This window comes from Amblyomma americanum, chromosome 10 (assembly GCF_052857255.1).
Source record: "Amblyomma americanum isolate KBUSLIRL-KWMA chromosome 10, ASM5285725v1, whole genome shotgun sequence".
NCBI classification, from domain to species: domain Eukaryota; kingdom Metazoa; phylum Arthropoda; class Arachnida; order Ixodida; family Ixodidae; genus Amblyomma; species Amblyomma americanum.
In genome coordinates, this window is record NC_135506.1 from 61440321 (window position 1) to 61459489 (window position 19169).

A 19169-nucleotide genomic window follows, 5' to 3' on the forward strand; every position below is an offset into this window, starting at 1 on the left:
AGAAACAGAGTCTGTAATGACAGCCACTGAAGAGAAAGCTGGCTCTAGTTTGCGAAGAGCAAGCACCACCGCCATAAACTCCGCTTGGAAAATTGGGGTGTAACCCGGAAGCCGCACAGAAAAAGACCAATCTAGAAGCGTTAAACTGCAACACACTCTCGCGCTGTGCATTGCACATCATCTCCCCCCCATTAAGTAACCCCACTTTCAAACTAATACTCGCGCTTTGAGCTACATGGTTGCAGTGACATAGATGTGCGCTCTATATGTTGGCGTGGACGACGCTGTGGCAGAAACATGGCACTAGAGCAGTACTCTATGGCGTTGGCAACATTGCTGCAGAAACGCCGCACTGCAGCTTAGGCCGCCAGTGTACATTGGGCAAATTGGCACCGACGATGAAAAACTTGAAGACGCGCATGACTGGCTCCCTGGCTCCGTGGACACCTCAACCGCGCTTTCAGGTACGTGGCAGTACAAAAAGCCGCGTTTTCGCACAATATTTGATGCTTATCAATGCTGAACCGCCAGCCATTTCTTTCTAGTTTTTTTTTCTCTTATGATTTGCAAAATTCTCTTTTGTTCTTTTTCTGCTTCTAATTGTAGTAAGCCCCGTCAAGCTTAGTGGCACGGGTCGGCACACTGACTTTTTATTCCCATCATGTATTAGTATTAGTCACCCTTCCTAAAAATAAAGTTTTTTTTTGTTAAAGTCATTGAAGCGCCTCTGTTTATTGTGCAGTGCTGCGCTCGCAAATGCAAGCCACAGAATCTTTCACCTTGTTCTGTGTCCTGGTAGATAGATACTATTTGAGCCTCCTTTGAATCAGGGTGGTGGCAAGTGTCACCTTGCCTAGTAAATTAAAGTGGCTCTTTTATTCACTTTTTAGTCTTTGTTAGCTTGGATCTTAAATAGCTTTATTTATTTATTGAAGACTCTGGACATGCTGTATGTCCAAGAAGGAGAGGGAAATACATACAAGTGAAAAACCAATGCAGGTACGCCACAAAACAAGCAATGCAAAGGTACAATTGCAAATCCGTTTACAGTAAAGCTACTAAGCCAACAGTGAAGAAATCAAGAATTCCAATGTATTTTCCATGCTCTAAGCTATATTACACTGTTTTCTGTGTTGGCTCGTGCAATTCTTCCATTCTGCAGTATTCTCTGGCTCGTACTTTCTGTTGATGCGTTAATTTTGCTTCCACTGTCCCTAAAGCACAAGGTACTGAAAGGATGCTCATGTCCTCTTGATAGCTGGGTGTGTAGCTTCACAGCCCGCCAGAACTTCTTTAATGTTACCCACACTGCTCCCGCATGCTACACAAATATCGTTTCCACGTCCATATTTTTATATTGCTTGGTTGTTAGGCAACCTGATCTCACATCAAATAGAAGAAAACTGCTTCTTGAAGTGCAATAATATTGTATCCCTTATTTAGACCCCTAAAGCTGCTTATTTATGCAATGATTATTTTATTCGGAACTTTTGTCTACAGTTAGCTGTCTCGGCTTCGGATGCATGGATGGAAACTAGAAGCACCCGCTTGCCTGTGCTGTAGTGGCATTTTTCGGTGACATGCGTAACTATATTACCAATCAAATTTCTTGTTATTAAAAAAATTCTCATTTCTTCCTGACAATTTATTTGAAAACGACCGTTGTATTGCCTATCCTTATAGAATTTCAAAATTTTTACTTGCGTTACTTTTGTGTCGACATGTATACGCAGCCTAATACTGAGTGCGGTAATAGAAAGTGCACCATTAAGTCTGAAGTGATGTCTCCTGCTTGCAAATTAATTAAAATTGTTCGCCAAAGTATCATTTGATAAGCTAATGACAGAGTGCACTTTAAAAGACTCAAGAGCGCAGGGGAGTCATTGCTACTGCGCCTACATTCATAACATCTGCGTTCGAGTGTCAGCTTCGGTGCTCATTTTAATACACTTTGCAATTATTTTCATGCCATTTGCTGACAAAGCAGCTCCGTTTCAGCGCCAATACGACGGGGGGGGGGGAGGAGAAATAAACCGTTGAAATTCTACCACATGAATTTCAACTGCAATCACTGTTCAGTCTGATCAATCGATACTTTCATTGCTTCACAAAAAATATTGCATAAATTTTAATCGTACGACTCTTAGGCACCGGTAATGAGCTCTCAGTGGAGGAGGTTGCGTGCTGCCCCTCCTGAAAGAGAAGTAAAAAAAAAGCAAATAAATACAGGAAGCGCTCACGTTTCCGGCTTGCATGCAAGAACATTGATACGGCAGTCGTTATTCGCAAAAGCAGTGAAAAGGAGAAAACTTGTGCCACGATATATATGGAGAATTTAAAGGAAAACTCCGGTTCATGTACTTGAAAAAACTTTCACAGTGGGCTGTTCTGCACGGCCTGATCAGGGCCCTCAAACTAGGCGGCTGGGTAACGCTTCGCTTCAGCCACCTAAGTAGAGGTGATTCCAACTGCTAACAGCGTTTGTGGCTCTACTGACACTACCCAATCGTTGTGATACCTGTTACAGTTTTGCCGAACGAATCGCCGTGCTTTTAGTTGGTAGATCGAGATATATAGGTATTATGAGGGGAGTCATAGCTCACAGTCGCTATTGTAACGCGATAGCGTTAAGGGTCTCATTCGGCGGTAAACAGGGCGTCCGCGTGACTGAAGAATCCTGATTGGTCGACAGGGTAGTGACGCAGAAAAGCAGTTTCCGGCGGAAGCGGCCAAGATTCTTAGCCAACATCCGCTGGATAGGAAAATTCAGTTAATTTGGACACCCGCACACGCCGTCATTCCCGATAAAGAGGCAGCTCACGAGCTAGCCCGAGATCACTACTTCCGGGTAGCCGTAGAGCCCCCCCCCCCCCCCCCCCGCACTATAAGGGAAAGAGGAGCGTCTTCAAAGTTGCGTGGAAATTATTGACCATTACAACTTGGAACGTTGGCTGGTACCTCCACCAGGCCCAAAATAAATAATAAGGAAGCTGTCACGTGGAGACAGACAGACTGACTGACTGACTGTGACTGGGTGGCTGGCTGACTGTGACTGGCTGGCTGACTGTGACTGGCTGTGACTGACTGTGACTGACTGACAGTGACTGACTGGCTGTGACTGGCTGTGACTGTGACTGGCTGTGACTGTGACTGACTGACTGTGACTGACTGTGACTGACTGTGACTGACTGTGACTGACTGACTGACTGACTGTGACCGACTGAGTGACTGACTGAGTAGACCCTTCATTGAGACCCCATATTTGTCTCTTGAATGTACTCGTTAGACCGGCCTGGGTAAAAAGGAAGAGGACGAGGGTGGGACATCTCGCCAGGAGGTGTTTGTGGCCTTCAGGGTGCAAGTCTGTCAGCAGAGTTTATGTGCAAAGTTCTGAATTCTAGCGCTTCCTCGTGACGGTATGCCCTTTTTAACAGCGAAGTAAAGGAAAATGGGGCAAAGAGCGAAACGAAAAATCAGAGATATTTCTCGGTATACGTCACATACAGCTGGTCAGGACCGCCAGACTTGATGAAGCTGCTTCTGTATAGAGTTTAATTTTAGAATTTCTCTCGTTATTTGGGATACCTTACGCAGCTGTAAAGAGCAAATGGCTCCTCATCTATTCTTTGAAAGATATTCGGCAGTAATTGCGAATGCGAGCGTACTCACTCAAAAACAGGGCCAAAAAGTACCGTAAAAAGAAGATTTAGCGCAACAGAGTTCATTTCGCTGACACAGACAGTATGCAGAGACTTCTCAGAAACTCGCCAGAGCTGGACTGCTACACATGCCATCGTAACGCATTTGTAATTCTAGTAGCTGTAGCGATATAGTTCGCTCCGGCAGTTATGATTAGCAAAGTCAGGACAGCGAAAATATTGTGCGGAGCGAACTGATAGGTGACGCCGCACATAAGTAATTCTGCGGAGCCAAAGACGCTTCCTGTGTCGTAATAATAACTGGGCATACATATAATATATTAATAAGAATGCAGCGAGGACGTCACGGTAGAACATCCGGCTCGCTTGCTAGAGGTCCGCGTCTCGAATCCCTGTGCCACCGCAATTCTCCACTGCAAAAAAAAAGTCCAGAGTCGACGGAATTGAATAACGGACCTGGGACGTGGCTTGATCCCGGCGACCACAGTCGACAGCCCACCCTCCCACCAGAATAGGATTTGGACATCATGGTGCACTACTTGACCTTCACCTCCTATATTATTTCTCTGCCCTCACGAATTATTTCTCGGCCCTCAGTCTCCAGTGGTTTCCAGGCAAGTGACCAAAGCGGCGGTAAGACCTATGACGCAACGGAAGATGCTAAGAATCTCTTCTTTTATCTCCTCTTCCCGTCCCCCAGAGCAGAGTAGCAGGCCAGATTTTTATTTTTCAGGCCAACCTCTCTGCCTTTCCTATGAATAAACCCTCTCTCCCTCTCTCTCTCTGGCTCCAGACAGGCATCCATTGGAAATTGAATCTGGCAGCGTTAAACACTAGAACATTATAAAGTGAGTCTGGCCTATCAGTGCTGTTCGAGGAACTAGCGTATTAAATGGATGACAAATGGCTTAGTAAAGTTAGGAGGACAGATCAAACGTGTGCAGGGTGAATTTTTTTAAGCTTTACAGAAGTTTATGTTAACACTGTGAGAGATATGTTTGTGCGTTTTGTTGAGCTCGATAGTAAAGTCAGGCTGACGCTATATGCTTCATGTGGATCAACAATGTAACGATTAATTGAGGAAAATTAAAAATAAACATTTATTTTGGGTTTTTGGGGCAATGTTATAGGAAGAACAATCTAAGTTAATCAATAAGCACAAGGCAAACGGCACGCTGAAGCATAATTTCCCGAAAATCGAACATGCTCTAAAGAAAGGAGGTAGCTGTAGTGGCTGAGCGCTGACTGATAACGACACGTGCACTACTGGAACTCGCCCCCTTGATAAGGGGGCTCTGGCGCCGAGCGCGGCGCCAGGCTGATACATGATTTGATATCTGCTGGGGGCACTTGGACCCAAGATATTAAACTTATTTTTGGAATATGGCGGAGTGCTTGAAGTACTCAGGCACAGGTCGGACCGGTATTGCACTGCCTCCAGGATCGGCCCGGGGCATAATAGCGCGCGTCTTTGCTTTCGATCTTTGCACTCCTGCCGTATCCTTTAACTCTCCCACTTTCAGCACGCGGCAGCGAGCGTGGTTCAGCTTGAGCCAGTAGGCAGGCCAGTGCATTTTTCTTCCTGCCAGCAACAGCAGCAGCAGCCGAGCGAGGCGCGGGGCGCAGTCCCCTCCCTTCATCTTATCTTAATCGCGGACGCCGGCCCAGCTGTGCCGGCGTTCGGCAGTGCTTGATAAGGGAACAAATTTCTTCAGCGTATTCGGCTGCAACTACCTGGTTCCTGCCTGCACGGAAGAACACCACAGTAGCATAAGCGATAGAGAGCAAATTAGGCTCAGACAAGCACTGATGCTCCCGCTAAGGTAGTAGCAGTAGTAAGCGTTTTCTTTACCAGAATAATAATAAAATGAAAGGAAAATATTTTTCCTAGCCCCGGCATTTGCCATCGATACTGAAGCACCTGAGCTGGGGCAGCGGAAATCAAGCATAGCAGGCAGAATGGAGAAATGAAATGAAAGAAGTGAGGGGACAGGAAGAGAGGATAGGGGGAGAGGTAATATACACAAACTATTTGCACAATAATAAATGTGTCCAGGTTGTGCGCGTGATTAGTTCATTTTAGAGGAATTAAATCACACAGGCGCACAGCACTGTGTTGACTACAACTGCAGTGGGGCGTCCAGCTATTAATCGTTCAAGGTAGAACTCGCGGAGCGTTCGGTCACTGCGTGTAACTACCTGACGGAGAACAGACGGGACGTCAAGCCCGTCTGTTCGAGGAATGCACAGAGGCTCACCAAGGTTCGCTCACGGGTGCGCGCACTGCCCTGCGGCCACAATAGCGTCTTGAGGGAGTCTGGTAGTATGCCCAGCGCCCTATAGGCCGCAAGGATATCGTTACGGACATCGGCGAACGCGGCACAGCGAAGGAGCAGGTGTTCTAGTCTTTCCACTGCACCGCAGCCGTCACACACATCACTCGTCGCAATTCCGTGACGCTCCCGTCTTTCCCCGGGCCACACGCAGCCAATGTGCGCGCGGAGGATCATTGCATGTTGTGACCGTGTAAGTGAGCGACAGCCGGTGACACTGTCGATGCGCTCACCTCGCGCGATGCGTGGGTCGGGGTGCTGCTTTCGGAGATGGTCGTGGATGGCCGCACGCACGTCCTCCAGAGCAAGGGGCAGATCGCTGGCAGGTAGTTGATGTGCGGCGGTCGTGAGGTCGTCAGCTTCTTCGTTTCCCGAGCCGGTTTTGAGGAAAGGAAATTTCGTAGTAACTGTCGTGCAGAGGAAGTTGCGCTTAGGAGGATCCGGGTCGGGGTTGCCGTCACACCTGCCGTCTTTCGCAAGTGGCCTCAGTACCAAGGTTTCTTTCCTCGGACTGGGTGTTCAATATGTAAACGCGAGTACACTGAAGCCGACATTCATCAATTACTGCGGAACTGCCCGGCTCTCAAACCTACAAGGATCCGGCACTTGAAGGCAGCGGGTCTCTCAGCAAGAAACCCTGCTTCATATATTGCCTGGACGCAGGGACCGTGCCATCGCTCTCTACTGGACTTCATCAAATCAGCTAGGCTTTTCCATCAATTTAATCACTACTACATCTTTCATCACACCTTCGCCCATCATTAATGCCCTGGGGCAATAAATCTCGCTTAAAAAAACTGTCTCGCATATGTCAGTGGACACCCGAACCATGCCGTAATGGGTTTTACCTCTGGCTCACTTGAAGGTAAAAACCGCAACACCGCGATATCGTTGCGAGGTAGTGTGGTGAGGCTTTCGCTTCAGTATCTGGGTACAATATTCACGCCGAAGTGCATAAGGAATTTTGTTTTTTGGAGTTATGGCCCAGTGTTGTGCTCGTGAAGGTAAGCGATTGACCGTGTTCCGTACAGAGGAACGTAGAAACGAAATTTTCGCCGCGCCTAATGTCACTGTGTAATGCATTGAGGGAAGATAGTTCCGCTTCTTAAGCTGCACGCACACAGCGGAGAGAGGGGACTACACGGTTCTATAAATACCGTAAACTGCGCAGAAACTACAAAAACGGAGACCGCTGCTAAATGTCATAAATGTGAAAAGTGTTAGCGTTTCAGTCACACCCGTGCAGAAAAATAACAAACGAAAGAAACTGGGGGGGGGGGGGGGGCTGGTATTGAAGGAGCTGGGGAGCTGGGACACCAAATTTCGGCGCCGTACAAGCCTGTAGTACTTTTTCTGGAAGCGCAAACTTTTACTTCCACCAAGTGTACCAGTTATGGCTCAGACGAGCGTATTTAAAAATGACTTCAAAAAGTGAGCATACCCGCCACATGAGGCGTGCCGGTATCGACAGCAACGCTATAGTGCCTAGAACATATTCTAGGCACTATATATTGTCACCTATAAACGGTCGAAGCACGCAGACCAGGTTTGTATAGACGTGCTGGGCGTGCAAGACAGCAGGGAACTCGAACGAGGAAGATGACAAAACCTCTAGCTCCTCGAGTGCACAAGGTATGGCAAGTCCCATCTAAAACAGTACGGCCGCGGTATGGCGCCACTGGTTGGATTGGTACTGTGAATTTTTCATCCGTGCGACATGGACGACTTCGGGGGTCGGCCGTCTAGAGGAGCGAACTGTTCCCTGGGGGAAAAATTCATAGTGTACCTCACTGACTTGGCGGAGTACCTCGTAGGGGCCAAAATATCGGCGCAGAAGCTTTTCGACAGTGTCTCCTTAGACGAGATGCTAGAAAGTGTAGAAATGTGCATTGAAGAATATGGCAGGATTGAGTTTATGAATGAGAGTGCCATCATCACGGCAGAATGCCTCGTTCTGCTGAAAACATTCCTTATGTCATTGTGTGCACAGCTCAACGGAGCGGTATTCGCCAAAACCAACGGGATCTGCACCGTATCTACCATATCCCCCGCTTTCTGCGACATCTTCCTTGCTAGAGAGGACAGGAAGCTAGAAGAAACCTTGCCACCATTAGTTGTCACAAAGTGCTTTCGATATGCCCATGACTTTTAGTCTGCGCTAATCACACCTAAGCCCCATCCACTCTGGTAGACAAACCTTTTGAACAGTTCAAAATAGCCCACTAAGGGCTGGCTTCTACCCATGAGATTCTCACAAACAGTAACCTGCAGTTCCTTGATCTGGCTTCAACTCTCGCCTCATTTGGTTGGGGTGTACAAAACACGCAGTGAGAAGGGCTTATGCCTCCTCAAAGCTGATTAAATGAAACATGGCGATATCATGTTTCGAACGAGCTATAAAAAAGCCCAACAGCCGCGAGGTACAAGGCAGCTTCAATGCGCAGGCAGAAAGATTGAAAAAGCTGGGTACCCGACGCTGCTGCCTGTTTTAATAGCAGAGAAAGTGCTGAAAAAATTAAAGCAATGGAACAAGCCAAAGCGAAAAAGAAGGAGCGAGTGGTGATCCCGTAAATACTTCCGCATAAACTGAAAAAGAAATGCACTAAAAAAATGATGTGCAAGTCGTTTTTTCCGCACCAAGAATTTTAGAACGAATGTGCATGACGAATGTTAACTACGAAGGGCAGTGCAAGTTGAATAAATGAACGGCGGTACAACAAGGAGACTAACAAGAAAGAGACACCACCATCTCGCCCCTCAGGCCATTATTCGGAAGTGCAAGTGAGAGACGTCTTGTGGTGTCAAGCTTACAAGAAGGTTCGTTGAATGCTGCGAAGCAGCGCCTTATAAAATACTTCTGTTGGTCAGACAGGCAGACCGGCAGGTGGCTTAATGAAAGGCTTAGGGTACACGACCACAGCTGGAACCTCATCAACGAACCGCGAAATCTTGCAGCTCATGCGCCAAATTCGACAACTGCACGCCTCACTTACATCAGGCTGCAGTTGTGCTAAAATCCAGAAACCAGCTCAGATAGCTGCGGGAAGCTCAATCAAGCAAGATCAGATAGCTGTGGGAACCTTACTGCATGGAATCATAAAACGAATGGTCATGTGCAAGTGACCCGGCTGTTATGCTTTCCAGACAAGAAAAGGATTTCTTTGATAAGTAAAAAAAAAGAGACCAGTCGGAACAGTAACGCTTGAGACGGATTGTGCTTGTCGATATGATAACACAGATGAGGCCTTAACTGTGTTTTCGAATTTTATTTTCACTTTGAATGACTATATATGCATGAACTTCAGAATAAAATTTCAAATGACACTTTGCGCATTCGTGTTACATGTTGTTTCCGTCATGTGTTTTAAGTGTTCTCAAAAGCGCAATAGCGAAAGACCGGGATTACAACCAACTAGTCCAATTTGAGAACCTCTTAACTGCAGTTGCATATTAACCAAAGATTTCCATCCAGACAGCTTCTCGCTGGCTACGGAATCAGGTGTGAGAAGTCCTCTTTGACATCTGCTAATATTTGTAATTATTAATATACAACGTCAACGTTATGCATTGTACCTCCGCCACCAGCAAAAATGATCTGCAATGCAAACGTTTCGCACGCCTTACTTTTAATACTTGTCGCTGCATGTTGGCTCCCAGTCGCCTTGCTTGACCTGCGTGATCTTCCCAGTTTTTCCTACGCGCGCTGTCGCGTTAGAGAAATAGCCGCTCTCGTTTTCTATGGCGTAGGCAGAGCACCTGGGAACACCACAGCATGTAACAGCGTTATTTCCGACTGCTGCATCAGATGCCGAGCACGAGCTCACTTCAAGTTGTCGGATCGGTGGTACGAGTCGCAAAAAAAACAAGACCCCATCCGCTAACTCTTTAGTAGATTCTCGGTTATAAGCACCATAGCTTAAAAGGGGCCCGGCCCAATGTGCACAACTGCACACTTTCGCCTCGGTTTTGCATGTCTAGAGCCTCTTCCGCCAATTTGTCCCGATTACAGTCACCTCTTTACGCATCGCAGTCTCTCTTGTGCCCATTAAAACGGCGTCGGTACACATCGCACCTTCTGCACCACGCTGTCGGGAGTCGCATGTTTTGTCCTCAAGACTTAAAACACGTCACCGATGACGTAGACAGCGTAAGCTGTAACCGTTTCGCTGCTGTACGAAAGCATGAGCCATCTAGGTTTCAAATGCGATATCGTTAAGAGGAGAATGAGGGAGAAAACTTCCCGGTGGCCTCGGAGTCTGTGTCAAGTTTCCATCCACGGAGTCTGTGTGAACGTTCCACCCAGTTTCCTAAGAAACGCTCCTTTTGTTGGCGTCACTCAGCCACATCAGTGCAGTTTGTCACGCATGTTTCTAGGCAGGCATGCATTAGAGCTTGCTTTTTTGCCTCTCTTGATGACAGCAGCTGGCCTGTTGAGTTCGCTTGTCCGTCTCTTCTGGCGCGCCTTATATCAAACGTGGTTTTATAATTAGCCGAGACCGATACCATAATGAGAGATATATTGCACTGTCCGATGACTATCGAGTGAGGCGGCAAGCCATGGGAGCAAGGGGGGGGGGGGGGCATGAAAGGGCCGACGCCCTATAGCTGGCGATTTCACTAACCTAGTGGGCCACTCGAACCCTTCCCTCTGTCGCCTGTCTCAATTCCACTCTGAGCGACTTGAGACCCTTCGACTTGGCCGTCGCCTCTACCCTCCTACCACAAACACCTCTCTCCGTCAGACGCTTTAGCTTTGCGCCGTATTCAAACGCTCACCTTTACAAATCTGGAACACCTATATCCCGCACAATACCCAAATTCATGTCCCAGGTGTGGTGATAAACTAACGCTAACTCCGGTCACTTGTACTTATCTACACAAATTAAAGACATTGAAACGCGGATAACCGAGTCGAGGAGCAATGGGAGGTTCTATCAGCGAGAAATAAAACGCAGAACAAGATAATTGAATCAAGAACAGCCAAATAAGAAGCTTTCAGCCAGGGAAGCTCAATACCAGCTCAGCGTATTCGAAGGCGCAGGGTATTCGAAGGTTCGAAGGCGCGAAGACCCTTTCTCATAACTGTTAATCATTATCCCTTGTATTTTGGTACCGAAAGATAATATGTTGCCACCTCTGTTTACTTGTTGGCAGAACAGCTGAACAGAGCCAACCTGGCGGATAAAGAAGAGCTCATCCGTACGATGACCTCGTCGGCCAAGGCCACTGGTGTGTTGGACTGAAACTCCAGATCCATTCTTCTACACCCACCCACCTCGCTTACGTGAATTAACTCTCTACCTACCTTCCAGCCAAACATGAATCCTTAAAAAAACGCTCTCGTCATTCCGATAATGGTCGTGTCGAGTGACTGTTCTCTCCCGGCGCTACTCTTCACGACGATCCTCAGATAACGATACCAGGTATTGGCGGCGCTGTCCTCCCGAAATGGATGACGCTGCAGCACAACTGCATTTCCATTTGTCCCCTAATTCTCTTTGAATCATCCATTCTATGGCCCTGCTCATTCCCTGCCGCATGCGCACATCGACAATGTTTTATCTGCTGACATTAAGAGAACAGCGCGGTAGTTATTCACAGTAAAGCACAAGCAAGGCAGGACACCCGCACCTTGCTCTCTAAGCTGCAAGGCTGTGCACAGACAACAGCTCGTCGCCTAGATTCCCGACTGCGCCGAGGGCTACCACTTCACAATGTCTGGCTGGGAATACACCCTAACAGGTTTCAACGACTTCCTGGAGTGGCGACGCCTTACCTTTGTCAACCAGTTACCGACCATTCGGATCTGCAGCATGTGCGGTCAGGTGCCATCCCACTCTCTACTGCTGCCCTGTACGCACATTATGTGTCATCTCTGCAAACAGCACGTCAAGGAAGGAGATGAATGCCCTTTGGACGGAGAAAAATTCGTGGAGGCTGACTCAGTTCCGCTGAGCTGGAAGCAATGCGACCTCGAAAAGCTTCACGTCCTCTGCCCAGTTGGCCGTGCAAACCGCGGCTTCGACGGTGCGTTGTCCGAGCTGAGAGACCACCTCGTCAACTGCACTTACGACCAGGTAAAGTGCGCCTTGTGCAACGATTAAATGATTTTTGCAACGTTCTCTTCGATCACCATCGAAGCTGCTTCCGCAGGCCTGTTCCCCAGAAAGTCCTGGACACGGGAGGTTGGCAAATTAGGGCCACAGAATGGCTACGAAGTATCAAGACTGTCATCGAGAAGCTTGGTGAAAGGGCGTGTAGCGACGACCATCTGGATTGTGAGGGCGTTAGCGCTATCAAGACTGCAGTTGAAAGGCTGGCGAAGGTTGAACGCGACATCTTGCAAGCCGGGGCTACTCCAAGCAGCGAAGAGCAGCAGGCCACCGTGATGGATAAGCTGCCACTCCTCGCAGGACCATGTCGCGCCGCTTCCCGTGGCCACGTTTACATCACCATGTGCCCCTTTTATAACGTGCACTTAAAGCTCAAATCGACAAAGAACCAAGCGGAATTTAGTATCGAGGGCGACGCCACCACGCTTGGTGGGTGCACATTCCAGCTAGACTTCATGCTCGCCAAGGATGAAAGCGGGGAAATGAACGTGTGGTTTCTCTTAACATTGGGCTATGGAGAGTGGGATGACTACGTGGAGTGGCCTTTTTCAAAGAAGGTGACGGTGGTGTTGACACACCCCAGGGACCAAAGAAAAGATGTGAGGCTGCCTATAGCCATGGCGGGCTTCGATGTGGTGAAGAAGCCGGGTCTTCGCAACTGGAACAGCAGCAGAGCGACTGAGACCGTGAGCTCGAAATATATCGAACTTAATGGCTTCTTTGACAGGTACAACCTTTACGTGAATGTGGAAATGGATTAATGCAGGTATCTTTCTTTCTTGGCTGCAACATCCCGCCTTTTATGCGCGTTCACGACCAACATGTTAAAGAAGACAGGCATTTAAAAAAATGCTGGATACCGTAGTGTGAGAGAATTTTGCCTGAGACATGAGCAGTTGGGATGCAAGGAGCAAGGAGGGACGACAGTCTTAAGAGGCGTGTTTCGGATAAACATTTTAACAAGGTGATATAAGATATTTTAATGTTTTCATCCTTTATATGCGTAATGCTTATGCTTTATTAATGTGCAGTGTTTTATGCATATAAATTTCAGTTGCCACTTTGAGTTGCTGTTCTTTATTTAACGTTACTCGTACTGTACTCAGAATAGGATGTATGAAGCAGGCGTCTAACGGTGAGGAAACACGCAGGTATTGTTACCCTGGTCCCAGCATTTCCACAGAATAGTATACTGGTAAAAGATAGGCGATACCGCAAATGTGTTTCCGTGCGTAATGCTTGCTTGCGAAAGATTACTCGCCTCCCGCCCTTTAATTCTTGGTGGTGAGGATTCAACATGAGCTAGAATAAGAATTCTAGTTCTTGAAAAAACATCTATCATCTCCGACTGTCCACCAACGACACCCGCATCTGAAATAGACCGCACTTTTTGAAACTAGTTTTTTTTTTCAATCCGAAGTCGCCCAGGCAGAAAGCAACATCTGCGCTTAAAAACCAGTTGTAAGCAGGCCTGGAGAAGGGCACTACTTACCGCTTCTTTAAAAACTTCCAATTTATTGCAGGCAAATCCGCTAGTGAACTGTCAGTTGCCGAGTGCCTCAAAAGGACTGTGAGGTTATGCTGCGTTTTATTGCCCGGTCCGCCCAGCATTACTTGAACCTGTTCAGTATTAGGAGCAAACCGTTCAAAGGCTAGTTAATGAGGCTGCAGGCGAGTTCTGCAATGGAAAATACAAAACAGTAGTTTCACCCAGTCGCTCAATGGCACAACTGGGCGCCTGTCGTCATAACGCGCGCCTTCTAAATGAGGCTACACGCCGCTGCGTTTCCAGCCTTGACGTCACCTTCGTCACGTTCATTAAATCCCCTATCGGCCAATGGTCGGGAGTACACGCGCTTGCTTTTAGTGTCATTGAATCGGTTGCGCATGCGCTACTACGGCGTTCCAACGTTTGCCAACCGTGACGCTATCGCTCGCTGTGTTGTTTTCTGCCTTTCGGAACGGAGTGACGTAAGCCTGATCATGTATTGCAATAAGCCTGTGAAGAGCGTCGTTTTAACTGCAACGCAGGGCGAAAGACGCCTACGTGTGCCTTCCTAAAACGTTAATGGACTGTGCATATATGGATATTCCTCGAAAAAGTTGAGTTGCTGCAGCATTCTGCTTAAAGGGACAAACTGAAATTCGCCTGCAGTGATAGACTACCACATTCTTACGACAAAGAGAATACTCCTAATGAAAACGGAGCTTTTTGACGTCAGCAGACACGTAAAACCGAAATGCGGGCGTCGCCATCACTGCTCGATTTCGGAAGTAAAGTGAATGCCTCGACTGACACTGAATTCTAAACCTAAGTGCAGTAGTGGAGGGCTCCGGAATAATTTCGGCCGCCTGGGGATCTTTAACATGCAGTGACATCGCACAAGGCGCCCATGCGCTGTGTGATGTCAGTGCACGTTAAAGATCCCCATGTGGTCGAAATTATTCCGGAGCCCTCCACTGACGTGCGAAAGCGCGGTGACGTAAATAATGACACCACAAGGTGTCATAATGACGAGGTGGTGCAAATCTCAAAGCTGTGAGCTCAAAGCTGTGAGTAACATTTTCAGGGGTGGCCCGGACCGAATTTTTTGGAATGAACCGGGTCAGATTTGGATATAAAGGGTGTAGAAAAGACAACGGACGCAGAAAGAATAGACACCACAAGCGCTTAATCGGAACTGATTGTTTATTCACGAAGCGAAGAATAAGTACATACTCATAAAACACCAATAGTTAATTGCGGACATTAGACCAGATGTGACGTCACTCCTGGTTTAGTCGTCAGAAGGTTCTAAAGCTATCGCATTGCCATTACGCAATGTAGGAAATCAGGTGTCCCTGTGAATTTTTTTGTTGCCGGACAAATGTTGACATGCAAAGAAAGAGCCAGAGGATTGATTTTTACTAGCAACTGTAATTTGATTGAAGAAGTTTCATTTGGTTAGAGAGAACTTAATTACAGTGTCGCTTCAACATCATCATTAAATTCAAGTATTCCTAACATACAACATCGTGTCCCAGCGAATGCACGGGACGTCACGCCTATCTATGTTACGCGAGTGCTATGTGGCGGAGGCTATGGCAGATAATCTGAGGCAAACGTGCTGGCTACTATATATACAATCACACACGACCATTACTCGGGGTGAAAACCAGCGACGTTAATGTAAGAACGTACGGCATCACGCAAGGCAGAACGTAAGCGGCATCACGCAATTTTGCAGGTGATTTGTACCTCTGGGAAGCTTCTTGCGGTGTCGCTCTGACTTGTGCGCACACAGTTGTGCGCAGCCGTGGTAATGCAGAAAATCTACGTGTCTTATCACGGTCTTGCGCGTATATAAAGAAAGCAAAGATAAACTCGAGTGTCTTCTGCCGCACAGCGGTCAACAGGCGTGCCTGAGTCCGCCTCAAGGCGTGCCGTGCATTAGATGCGACACTTCTCAAGATTTTCAGTTTCAGAATTCCACTTTCCATAGTTTCGTGCACGAAAGTTCCTGCACGTCGGCGGAAATGATGAATTTGGCCCGTAAGCTCTATTTTATACATCTCTCCAATTTGTCCCCTTAACTATAAGTTTCGACAAGAAGAAATTCGGTAAACTGAAACTTGTTGGGCTCGGGCACATAGGCGTTTGTGGAGCGGTGCAAAGTTAAGAGTTCGTTCAATTGACGTTCCTTCAAGAGGTTTACTTCACTGTGCCTTAGGGGATACTTAAGATAGGGGGTACTATCGCGATGAAAAGAGCAGAGAACAGTGGAAAGCAGCGCAACCTACCGTCGTCCCGCGTATATAGTCCGAGGATCTGTGTCCAACTCCGATATGCCTTGGTGTCGCTATGCCAATCGGCGCTTTCAGTCGGCACCACCGTAGCTCTATAACCGTGTTCCGACCGGTGCTATCGCACCACGTGCGTGTTCTGAGCACCGGACTTCTAAGCTTTCTTTGCTATTATGCATGGCAAGTAAATTGCGTCATGCTGTCGCGATGATTGCGTGCGTAAGAGAATTGAAACGTTAAGTACGAGCCCGATCGTCGCTGATTTCTTGGTCTGCATCGAAAAATAAAAGCTTCAAGAAATAGAAACGATGATTGGAAGCGGGGCTGCGCATGCGCATTGTGTTCACCTACGGTGTATATGAGCGAAGCTATCGGCTTGAGTGTCTTCAGCTTGAAAAGAAAGTCATGCTGCGAGTGTTCACGAAATTCTCTCAATTTCCCCAGGGAAATTCCCCAGAGAAGTGCGGAGATTACCGCAACGCCACTGTCGACAGTCAACAGAGTTTTGAAGGCCTACAAAACTGGAGGTAAAGACTCTCGGACCATCTTCACGTTCCACAACCACGGAATGAGACCTATTGATAACTGCAGCCGCCGTGGACAACCCTTTTTTAACGGCCGAGCAGATCAATGCTAAAATGGGCTAAACGTTGTTGTTCAAGTGGTTCGACAGCGCCTGCACAAAGCGGGCTTTCAAAGCAGGACAGCCGCAAGGGAACCTTAGATTTTGTGTCACCATTAAGCTGCCGTCTGCAATGCGCACAATCGCATGAGGACTGGACTGTGGAGGATAAGACAAGGTGGTGTTCCCAGATGAGAGCACATTTACCACGAAGGGACACGCGAGAGTGAATGTGTGGCGTCAATCCTATCATCGCTAAGCCTTTGCACCAGAATGTTCTTGAATAACGATGGCCTTTATAACGATGTGATCTTGAATATGTTCGATTAGTGCTTCTGTGGTAAGAGTGGTCTCGAAATTTGCCTAAACAAACCCGACGACGATTTTTACATGAGAGCGCGGCTTCCCTGTGTGTATGGGATATAATATATCATTTCAGCGTTTTAAAGTAAGAAACGTTTTATCCGGGTAGCCTGGCTACTTTTCGGTTGCTGCATGCTAAATTATTGGCTCGGGGTGCATCATCTAAACGTACCAATAAAAACCATACTACAGTATCAGCGCGGCACCTGTTTTCGTGCCAGGTCACTACTTAGCTAAAATATACATGAAAAGGGTTGAGGTACATCAGCAATTGGGCTAAGCGCATTACGCGACTTTGAAGTGCATAAACGCGGTCTTAACTTTTCCCTTTACTGTATGCAGCTTTGATCCCACCTGCTTGAAGCGACCAAGCCTCAGCGGGCGCAGCTCCGTGAAGGTGTGGGAAGCCATCACAGCCGATAGCTTGGGTCCCCTTATACGGCTATATGGACGATTTACTGCAGCAGATGACTGTAATGAAATGGAGTAGGTTGTCCTGCCCTATGCTTTGCATGGACCATTCAGGGATGGGCTGTTTTATTAGCAGCATGTCCTTTCTCCAATCCATACTTCACGTTCCGTGGAAGCCTTGATAGAGATCGTTGCCATCCGTAAGCTTTCGTGGCCAGCAGCAAAAGGAGCAGACATAAATCCAATTGAAAATGTCTGGAGAATTATGAAATGCCGCTTGTCGCGACTGCAGCTCCATGAAATGAACAAGGACTCCCTCTGGGCTGCTGTTCACGCCGAGTGGGACAGGCTTCCCGGCACTGAGCTAGCCACAAAACAGCTCGCCTCTTCTGTTAAAGCGCTTAAAATGCGCCATTCTTGCCGCAGGAAACTTTAGCAATTATTAATTAATGCAAAGTTTGTTTTCGTTGAGTAGTTCTTCCTTGGGATAAGTTAAAATTTTTTGGCAGCTTCAGCGTTTTCTTTAATTGCTCTTCATATTTTTCTTAGACCAATAAATATGCTATGGTCTGCGAGACATTCACGCTTCCGTTAAGCGCCAAACACCGCGAAAGCGTGAAAGCTTGCCGTATTTTACTTGCCTGGCACAATGACGAGTAAAGGTTATCATCTTATAATAAACTGTACATCTTCAACCAAAAATTTTAACTCTAACCCAACGTGTCGAAGCCGAATCGGCTCCTTCATCGGGGGTGACTGAGGGCAGTAGCTAGCGTCTTTTAAATATGGGGGGGGGGGAGGATTGGGTCAAAGGAAAGACAGCTGTGATGCCCTGCAGTGCGCCAGCGTGACTAACAGCCTAAAGCCCCCCTCCCCCTCCCCCAAGCCTTTCGCATCACAGCTGTCGTTCCTTAGACCCCCTCCTCCCCTCCATACTTTCCAACCCTGCAGTGCGCCAGCGTGATAACAGCCTAAATCTCCCACCCGTCCCCCACGCCTTTGGCATCACAGCTGTCCTTCCTTTGACCCCCTCCTCCCCTCCATACTTAGACGCTAGCTACTGCCCTCAGTCACCCCTGATGAAGGAGCCGAGTCGGCTTCGAAACGTTGGGTTAAAGTCAAAGTTTTTGGTTGGAGATGTAAAGTTTATTATAAGTCTTCAAACCCAACCAGACAGGCAAATCTGTTAAAATGTTTAGTTTTCAAACGTTATCATCCGCCGGTCAAGCCTGACACGCACGCGGTGAGACAGCGCCGGCCGGAGGAAGATTCTAGCGCTACAGCGGCGCCGACTGGGAGCGCCGATTCGCCGAGAGACAGCGAGGCATATCGGAGTTGGACACGGACCCTGGGACTAAGCGGACCGACGCTAGTCTGTGCGCGGAAAGCCACGTTTTCCGCTGTTCGCGTTTCTTGATGGTACGCACCGGAAGCCTGAGGGTTGCTTTAACACACGACGACATTGGGTCCCACATTGAAGGTACGAAAAGCGCCACTCTGCTGTTGTCCGCGCTCTGAGTGGACAAAGCCCAAGCTCACAAAACCTCATGTCCCGTTGTGCGGTCGTGTGGAAATGCAGAATGCGAAACGCGGCACACGGGGCTTGTCAAAACAGGTCACTCGGAATGGCATGTGCGCACATGTGTTGTTGTTGTCATTGTCGTTATTCAAAAGATGGCCCATGCCCATACTGGGGGCAGAGGTAGCTGCTCAACTCTACTCGGAAAAGGAAAAAGAAACGCACGCACACACTAAACAAATTCTCACCCTTAAGGGTGCAAATCAGCTGTCCCCAGACGAACACCCTTTTGAGGGCTAAAAAGGGTGCAGAGATCAGCACCCTTCAGGAAGGGTGCACAGCATGAAAGTTTAGAGGGCGAGCATC

The 19169-nt window shown here is 47.8% G+C and overlaps 1 protein-coding gene across 1 annotated transcript in view; it reads left to right on the forward strand.

Moving 5' to 3' along the window:
- The first annotated feature begins 335 nt into the window (after nucleotides 1-335).
- The window catches only part of LOC144107334 (regucalcin-like), a 63432-nt gene continuing 44598 nt past the window's right edge, over nucleotides 336-19169 (forward strand). The window contains exon 1 of the mRNA XM_077640328.1: nucleotides 336-464. The gene's annotated coding sequence lies outside the window, so the exon portion shown is untranslated. The remainder of the gene's footprint in view (nucleotides 465-19169) is intronic.